The 8,092-nt window shown below is 39.0% G+C and overlaps 1 non-coding gene across 1 annotated transcript; it reads right to left on the bottom strand.

Moving 5' to 3' along the window:
* Positions 1-7,780: 7,780 nt before the first annotated feature.
* On the bottom strand, positions 7,781-7,887 carry LOC131219685 (small nucleolar RNA R71). The gene has a single exon (XR_009158331.1). It is a non-coding gene; the product is annotated as a small nucleolar RNA R71 (small nucleolar RNA).
* Between the last annotated feature and the right edge of the window lie 205 nt (positions 7,888-8,092).

Here is an 8,092-nt window from a genome sequence, read left to right as displayed (position 1 = left end):
CCTCGTAGTGACCATGAGTATAAACTTTTGAATTTGCTTATCGATTGCTTTTCATTAAGAGTGATGACCCTAAAACTTGCCTATCGTATGTGCTTTGATAGGAATGGCGAACCTAGATGGGTCCTTCGGTTCAAGCCAATGATATAAATGGAGGTACCCTAGCTTTCCAAATCTGCTGTATGAATAAGCTTAATTAATTACTTGGCTAACATGACCATGCATCGCACTGCATTAGTTAGGATGCGCTTTAAAGGCGATGAAGTTGCACTAGAGGAAGTGATGTCATATGCGAAATAGGTTGTCAGAGTCGCTTGTGAGGGAGATTTGATGTGAGGGCATACATCATTACTTGCACTCCATTCCTGCATTAACCAGAGTAGTTAGGAAGTGATTGTTATGTTGTTTTATCATTACTGCTTGATTGACTTAATAACATGTTAACTTTTGCCTTATAGTACCATTGAGTTGGCCACTCACTCCCACTTTAGGATGATGTTTTAAAATACCAACCAGACTCTGGTTTAGACGCAGGTGTTGATGAAGTCTATGCAATGGAACAGGCAATATGGATGAGGAGGAGGAATTCTCCTACGTTCAATTATCGGGCGGGTCGATGTAGACCTCATGCTGATACGCAGGGAACACTGGGATATTTGGTTTAGTTTCATTTTCACATTTTGTATATTTTGAAACAGTTCATGTATATATTAAACCCGGTTACGTACTCATACTCTGGAGGTTTGTAAAACACCCACATGTTTAAATATATATGTTTCGGACTTCCATTTGCTTAATTTAATTATATCCGGAGTATGCTATGCTGTTTTAGTATAATCTCACTCATGCTTAATTCATTAATATGGGCAAAATCTGAACATCATCATCCATATTGCATAAGTGATGTGCTGGATCTCGGGAGTAGAGCTTTGCTTGACCCTCAAAATTTAGGGTGTTACAAGTTGTAAGGCAAACATTCATAAAATCAAAGGCTTTTCGACTAAACAGGCATAAGCTACTTTATTAGTTTCAAATAGCATGATTACATAAGATGAGAGGGACTTCTCCTTTACAGTAAGGATAACATAAAGGCTCAGGATTACTTATTATAAAATTTTTCGGTTGTAAAAGAAAGAGGATGTAGGGGACAACTGCAATAGAAAAAAGTGCTAGAGCTAGGACTGCTCATTTCAGATCGGTCTTGCACTTTCCCTCTTTCCGTGTCATGAGATGTTTCCCCTGAAGTAGTCCTAACAGGGACCCGATGCATTACGTTCTGTCAAGCTATTTCCTTACAAAAGTAGTAGGTCCTTGGGTGGCTTGATCCCTGTAGTCCTTCTGGCCGTTATATGATCAATCTCACTGGAGATTGAAATTTCCAGTCGAAAGGGCATCGAGAATCTAGTCAATGAGGGTTTTCCTTTTAAAAATTGAAGAAGTTTAGTCCAGGAACAACCTGTTGACCTGAACTGAACCCCCTCTTTCCCTTATTTACGGAAAGCCTCACATATCCATGTCACCTCATTAAAAGAGTCACGCCCTTAAGAGCTCTCTGTTATGTTCTACCAAACCATTCCTTAATGAACTAAAGGCATCCCTTAACCCGGAGAAAGGAAAGGGATGATAAATCATTCGGAGCTCAATAGCTAGAGGGCCATTCCCCATTTGTTGGGTTAAATGGGAAGCTCCCATAGCTATCCATACCGGCTGATCTCTCATACAGTCGATGGATTTCAGGGGAGGAGAGAAGAGAAAGACTCATGCTTGAGTAAGGTCTAATGTTGAAGAAGGCCTTCTGATTTTAGAAGTTGAAAATGGGAGATTAATCTTAACTTGGAACGAGCAAGGAAAATCTTGGAGTTGCGAGTTTCTTGGAGAGTAGAGTTCTCTATTTATAGGCATGATGAAGTGGATGAGGGGTTAATGCACTTAAAGGAGTTGTTTAGGTTTCTCGAGAACTGAATGCAGTTATGGCAATGCATTGAGAAGTGGCAAGAGTTTATGTTGCATGATATGATGTATCATTGTAAAGGTGAAGTGTGGTGGGTAGATGGCTAAGTAGTGGTAGCCATACCGCCATGCTGAAATCTAAGAAAAGTATGGAGGATTCGTCTATATTTCCTGACCTAGGCCTACGTACATTCAGAATGCGAAATGTGATAAGGTTAGATATTGGCCAAAAATTCCAAAGGTTTGTTTCATTGCATGATCGGTCGTTGACCGCATTATTACATGAGAAAGGTAAAAATGTAAAAGCAACATAGGCCAATTGAACTACATCTTTAGACTTTTGAATTCTTTTAGGAAGGCCTGCATCTCTGTTTCATCTTTTTCTTTAAGGAGTTCCTAACAGCCTCCTTCTTCGATGAGGATTGACAGAAAAATGAAGCAGTGGATTAACACGAGTAGCGATCTTACAAACTTCAGATTCGGCTGCTCTCTGAGTTGTATAACTTGCCGCCGACCGAGCTTAGTATATCCGAAGTTGTTCATCTATAAACTCCAAGTATGTTGAATCAATCATCTCTTTGGCGTAAAAGGCGATGGCTTGGTCTTGTAACTCATACATTACGCTAGATTGATACGATTATAGAAGTCGAAGCATCGACCGATTGAATTGATGAGCCTGAACGCAACGTATTTTGCTGTACCAAGCTCGTTCATAATTCCCACTCATCTCGGCTGAGTCTTTTATAGCTGCTTCCCGCTATTCAAGATGACATTTATTCGTGCCGTGGTGATGGAAAGCTTTTTCGTAGCTATCCGCCATTATGGTTAGATGTTTTAGTTTTTAGAGAAGTTCTTCCAACTGATCGTTCGGTGCGGCCGAAGAGTTCTGGCTGAGTGAACAAAAAACATTAGTAACAAACCTCTTTACGTCAGATGGTAGGAAAGAAAAAGTAAAATTCTTCAACCCCTCCTTCAAGACTTAAAGGAAGAAATCAACGCCATTAATAAGAGAAGTTATCTCGTCAGCCATTATGTAGAGCCAAATCAAACAGATCGATGGCCACTTTGGGAGATTGGTGTTACTTAAATAAGTAGGACAAGTGGGGCCACTATTTGTAAATGGCACGATATGAGGGGTTTATGCTATTAGTTCGTGTGAGATGTGGACGGTTGGAGCTTAATGTTTAGAAACAAAAGGGGAATGTGGGCAGATGTGACTAAAACAGTTACACAAAACAGTAAAGCTGTAAAAGGTTTGATTTTCATTTATCTATAAAAGAAAATTACAAGTCATGGGCTAAAAAGTTTTGTAAGAAAGTTTCGGCCATCTTGAGTTTTCTGCTTGTAACCCATGGTGATGCTTCCTCTTTCGACGACGACCGAGATAATCGACTGGCATCTTCTACTTGAAGACAGGCTGTGGGGATAAATTTGGAGATTTCTTCGAGCATCTTGCGATGTTTAACTCATTTATCAGATACAAACTTTCACAACGTGATTAACTTAGCTTTCAATGTCGCGATCCTACCTTCCGAGTTTTCAATCTCTAACTCAATGGCCTTCGCAGTGGCATTTTTGGTTACAAGTTCCTTTGTAATTTCTTGTACCCTGGCCTTCTCAATGTTGGCAGCTGATCTTTTTACCTCTGGATCAACATAGTTGCCTTAGCTCGACAATACATGTCCAACTTTTCTTGAAGCTCCAGGAGAGATGATAGTCTGATCACTTGAGATGGATCTAACTGAGACAGGATATATGCCAAATCAACTAATTGGCCGATCTTGGCTATCAGTTCGACATCGAAAGTTTCAGCAAGTCCTTTCCAGAGAAGGTTGTGCAGCTCAAGTTGAATACTTTAAAGATTGTCATACTAAAGAGGAGATGTTGTCGTAGACGTTTCTCTGGCAATGATCTTCTTGAGGAAAGAGATAACATCGTCAATAGAATAAGGAAGGATGGGAGTTGAGGTATCGATTCCATGAATGGCCGACATAAAGGGGTGAGGGAGGGATTACGTCAGTAGCTTCCCTTTTGTTGGTCTATTGAATGCTTCGGCTGTGATACGCTCAGGTTGTGGATTAACATCGACCGGTGGTTATTCTGAAACTTCTGTAGAAACATGGTCAGCTACTTCTGTAGTAGAATCGGCCATTGCCTCCTCTTTTGTGACAACCTTCTCAGTTTTGTTCAAGAGTTCAGAAATTTCCATTATCTTGATCGTGGTAGGATCAACAAGAATCAGGATTTCTCCCACCGTCGTAGGAAGTGATGAGATTGAGGTCAGCGTGAAGGGTTGATGGAAGATATGGAAATTTATTGCACATCCGATATAGAAGGATGAGTGATCTGTGATGAATCAACAGGAATGGTGTCTTTCCATTGCGACATACTCTCTATACTAGACGTTGGTTCGAATTCAGTGATGTTATCGCTACAATCGTTGTAGTAGGATCTTTGAGTATCACCAGAGTCATTGTAACTGACGGGATCGTCATTTCTGGGTCAAACGGTATAATTACAGTCAGTGGGATTGTCGATATTGGCAGCATGCTCTATTCTTAGGCCGGTGTCGTTATTTTCTTAGGTACCTCTTAAAGTACTAAAAAGAATCAAACAAAGGAGTTAAGTCTATGAGTAAAAATATTAGCTCAAGAATAGATGTAAGTGAATGATGTCCACCTAAGTCAGATCGAACTGCTGGTCTGATTGGTAAAACCTTCGATTGACTTGGGATTTCTTATTATGTTCACTAACAGCCGAACATATGTAGGAAATGGTGGAGGATGAGGATAATAGGGCTTGAGGTATTTTTCAAACGGGAGGTTAGGATCATTCAAACTATCCCTATCTCGGTGCCAGTTGTTCCAACATTTATTAAAATGAGCCTCCTTATATCGTTTTATGCCTTCGGCCATCTTGTAGGAATAATCATCCATGCTGAGGTCAGGATGGTATTTCACTCTAAAATATTTTCCAAAGGCCGCTACATTTTCGATCGAAGAAGTGTCCGAAGATTTTTTAGATCTTGGTAATGATCAATGTAGGATCAGTATCATTTGTAACACCGCTAGTCCACACACACTATTAAGGGTCAAATATTGCATGTTGGACCCCATTTATATCTTGGTTTTATGAACATAATACTGCTTAATGTCCTATTTTACTGATGTTTGTGTTGCAAGGTGAATTTAAGAGCTTCAATTGGAAAAGGTGCTAAAAGAATGGATTTGATGCTCAAAGATTACCAAAGCAAAGAATGGATCTTAGGAGATAAAGATTGAATATTTTAAGATCCTAAGATTCAAGAAAACCAAGTGAAGAAGGAACGAAGCCTTAAAAACAAGTGCAGAATACACATTAACTGTGTTATCGAGCACCATTCGATGACATCGAATTTATGAAGGAAAATTGATTTGGTCATTGGAAAAATTGAAGACGTTTTTCGATAACTCGAGAACTTGTTCAATGACTTGAAGCTTTGCTCGATAACATCAAAGACCTACTCGACGATATTGAATTTTCTACGAAATTTCGGCAAAACTCACTGGAAATATTGGGCACCATTTTCGATTACTCGAAGCACTCCTCGATGACATCGAAGATCTGCTCGATGACATTGAAGGTCTCTTCGATGACATCGAATTTATTGAAGAAATTGAATAAACTCTCTGGACTATTTTGGACACATTATCGATTCCTTGAACATTGCTCGATGACATCGAAGGTAGGTTTGATGACATAGAAGGTCGCAGAGTTCGGATGAAGTTATAAAAGCTTGGAGAAAGTACATACAAAGACACCTTTGATGACATCGAAGGCTGTTCGATGTCATCAAATGGATCGTGCAAAGTTACGGAGAGTTATACAAAGTGTGTAAATTTGAGGCAGTTTTTGGATTTTTCCAAAAAGGTGTGAAAAGAGGTGTTGCACAACTATAAATAGGAGTCCCTAGGGCATCTCTAGGCATCTATCAATCTATTTAATCATTCTAGGGTTTGGAGGAGCGAAGCATAAGGGCGGAGAGCCGTCGCCAAGCATTTTTCTTCTTTCTTCCTTAGTTTTTCGTGCTTTCTTCTAGGGTTTTAGTTCCAATCATGACTATGGTTGGCTAAACTTGTTAGCTAGGTCTAAGAGGTGAAGCTTGTAGCATGATTGGATGTTTTCTATTGCTTTGATTCATGTTTAAGTTGAACTCTCTTTGATTCTAGTATGATATTTAAGAAATACTCTTAGTTTTTAATGGTTTATTGTGACTCAAATTCCAGTAGATCTGCGATAGCTTTGAGTATCTCTTTTCGTGTATTGAGATTGTGAAATTAGAAGACCATGTTGTTTACCATCCTTCCTTTAGCATGGTTGGATGATGGAATTCCTTCTAACCTTCATGATTCTCTTATGTTTGTTTATGAGATTGGTATATCCTATCGTAAGCCATTGTCTCTTAGGCATGGTTTTGTGATGGAATCACTTCCAGTTCTCACAACTCTCATCTATTAAGAATTAGGTCAAAGGAAGTTTAGATTTGGTTTTACTGAGATATCTTCCAACTGGATAAGAGAGGACTCCGATTCTAGTTGTGTCCTTGAATCAAACATAGATCTCCCTAATCACTACAAGTGGATCCTTGGAAACCCTAATTCCCACCTTTAATTTCATAAAATTTTCATTAAATCTCTCATAACTACTCTCTTTAATTTCTTGTTTAGATTACATCTTCTTCTAGTTCTACTTCTAGTTGCTTTCAGAATTACTCACGAGATTAGTTCCTATGGATTTGACTTTAGTCTCATCGAGATTATTCCTGCATCGCGACCCTACACTTGGGGTTGTGAACAAGTTTTTGGCGCCGTTGCCGGGGATTAATAGTTGTGTTTTTATGAAATTTACTAGTTTTGGAATTAGTTTAAGATTACGGTTTTTCTATTTTCTATTTTTAGGATTAGGGTTTTTTGAATTATTTTAGAAACTTACCTTGCTTCCTATTTTTAGGTTTAGAAACTTACCTTTTCTGTTTTTAGAAACTACTTTCTAATTTTAGGTTTAAAAACTTTCCTTTTTCATTTTTTAGAAACTAGGTTGCTTTCCTTATTTCCTTTTTAGAAACTAATTCACTTTCCTTTTTCTTTTGTAGAATCCTAACATAAAACCTTCTAATTTGGTAACTTCTTTCTAATTCTCTCCTTTTCTATTTGTAGATTTCTATTTCTTTCTTTTTCTTTTTAGGTTTAGGTTAGATTCTGAAATTGAGGACTGAGAGTGTTTCATACCCAAGTGGATCCATGACAACACTCGACGTCTCTTAAGTGAAGGAGGATTGGTTGACGGGTTATCTATCCATCACAGGATTAGACACCACTTGAGATCCTCAGAGTTAATTGAAGTTATGACTGCAAATCAACCTGTAAATCAACCAGTGAATTAGTTGCAACCTCGAGTTGCAGAAGTCCAGGATGAGAATGAGGTGCATCAAGCGCCTCCGCCTCGTACTCTATAAGATTACTTACAACCGACCGGGGTGAGCACCTCTTCTTGTATGGTTTTCCTAGGAAACACAGGAAATATAGATATCAAGCCTAGAGTGATCCAACTCATTCCAAAGTTCCTTGGACTTGAATATGAAAATCCATACCTACACTCATAAGAATTCAATGAGGTTATAGATACTTTATACTTTCCTAATGTGTCTGAGGACACGGTCTGGTTGAAACTCTTTCCTTTCTCCTTGAAAGAAAAAGCTAAGACGTGGTTGCATTCACTACGTCCGTGATCTATTGGCATATAGAATGACATGATGGAGTCCATAAAAAAATTCTTTCCATACCATAAGACAAACACCATCAGGACGTCGATCTTAAACTTTGCCCAAAAGGAAGATGAAACATTCTTCCAATGTTAGGAGCGGTTCAAGGATCTTGTCAATTCATGCCCACAACATGGTTTTGAAATGTGGCGCATAACAACTTTCTTTCACGATGGACTGACATCTTGCATGTGCCCGCTTCGTCGAGACGATGTGCAATGGGGAATTCATGAACAAAAATGTCAATGAGGTGTGGGATTACTTTGACAAACTCGCTGAAACTGCACAATCATGGGACATCTCCCCAAAATCTGGCACCACATCTAAGCTTACTCAAGCAAGGGA

This window comes from Magnolia sinica, chromosome 11 (assembly GCF_029962835.1).
Source record: "Magnolia sinica isolate HGM2019 chromosome 11, MsV1, whole genome shotgun sequence".
Lineage (NCBI taxonomy): Eukaryota > Viridiplantae > Streptophyta > Magnoliopsida > Magnoliales > Magnoliaceae > Magnolia > Magnolia sinica.
Note: the sequence above shows the minus strand (reverse complement) of the source record. Positions and strands in the feature narration are given on the sequence as shown.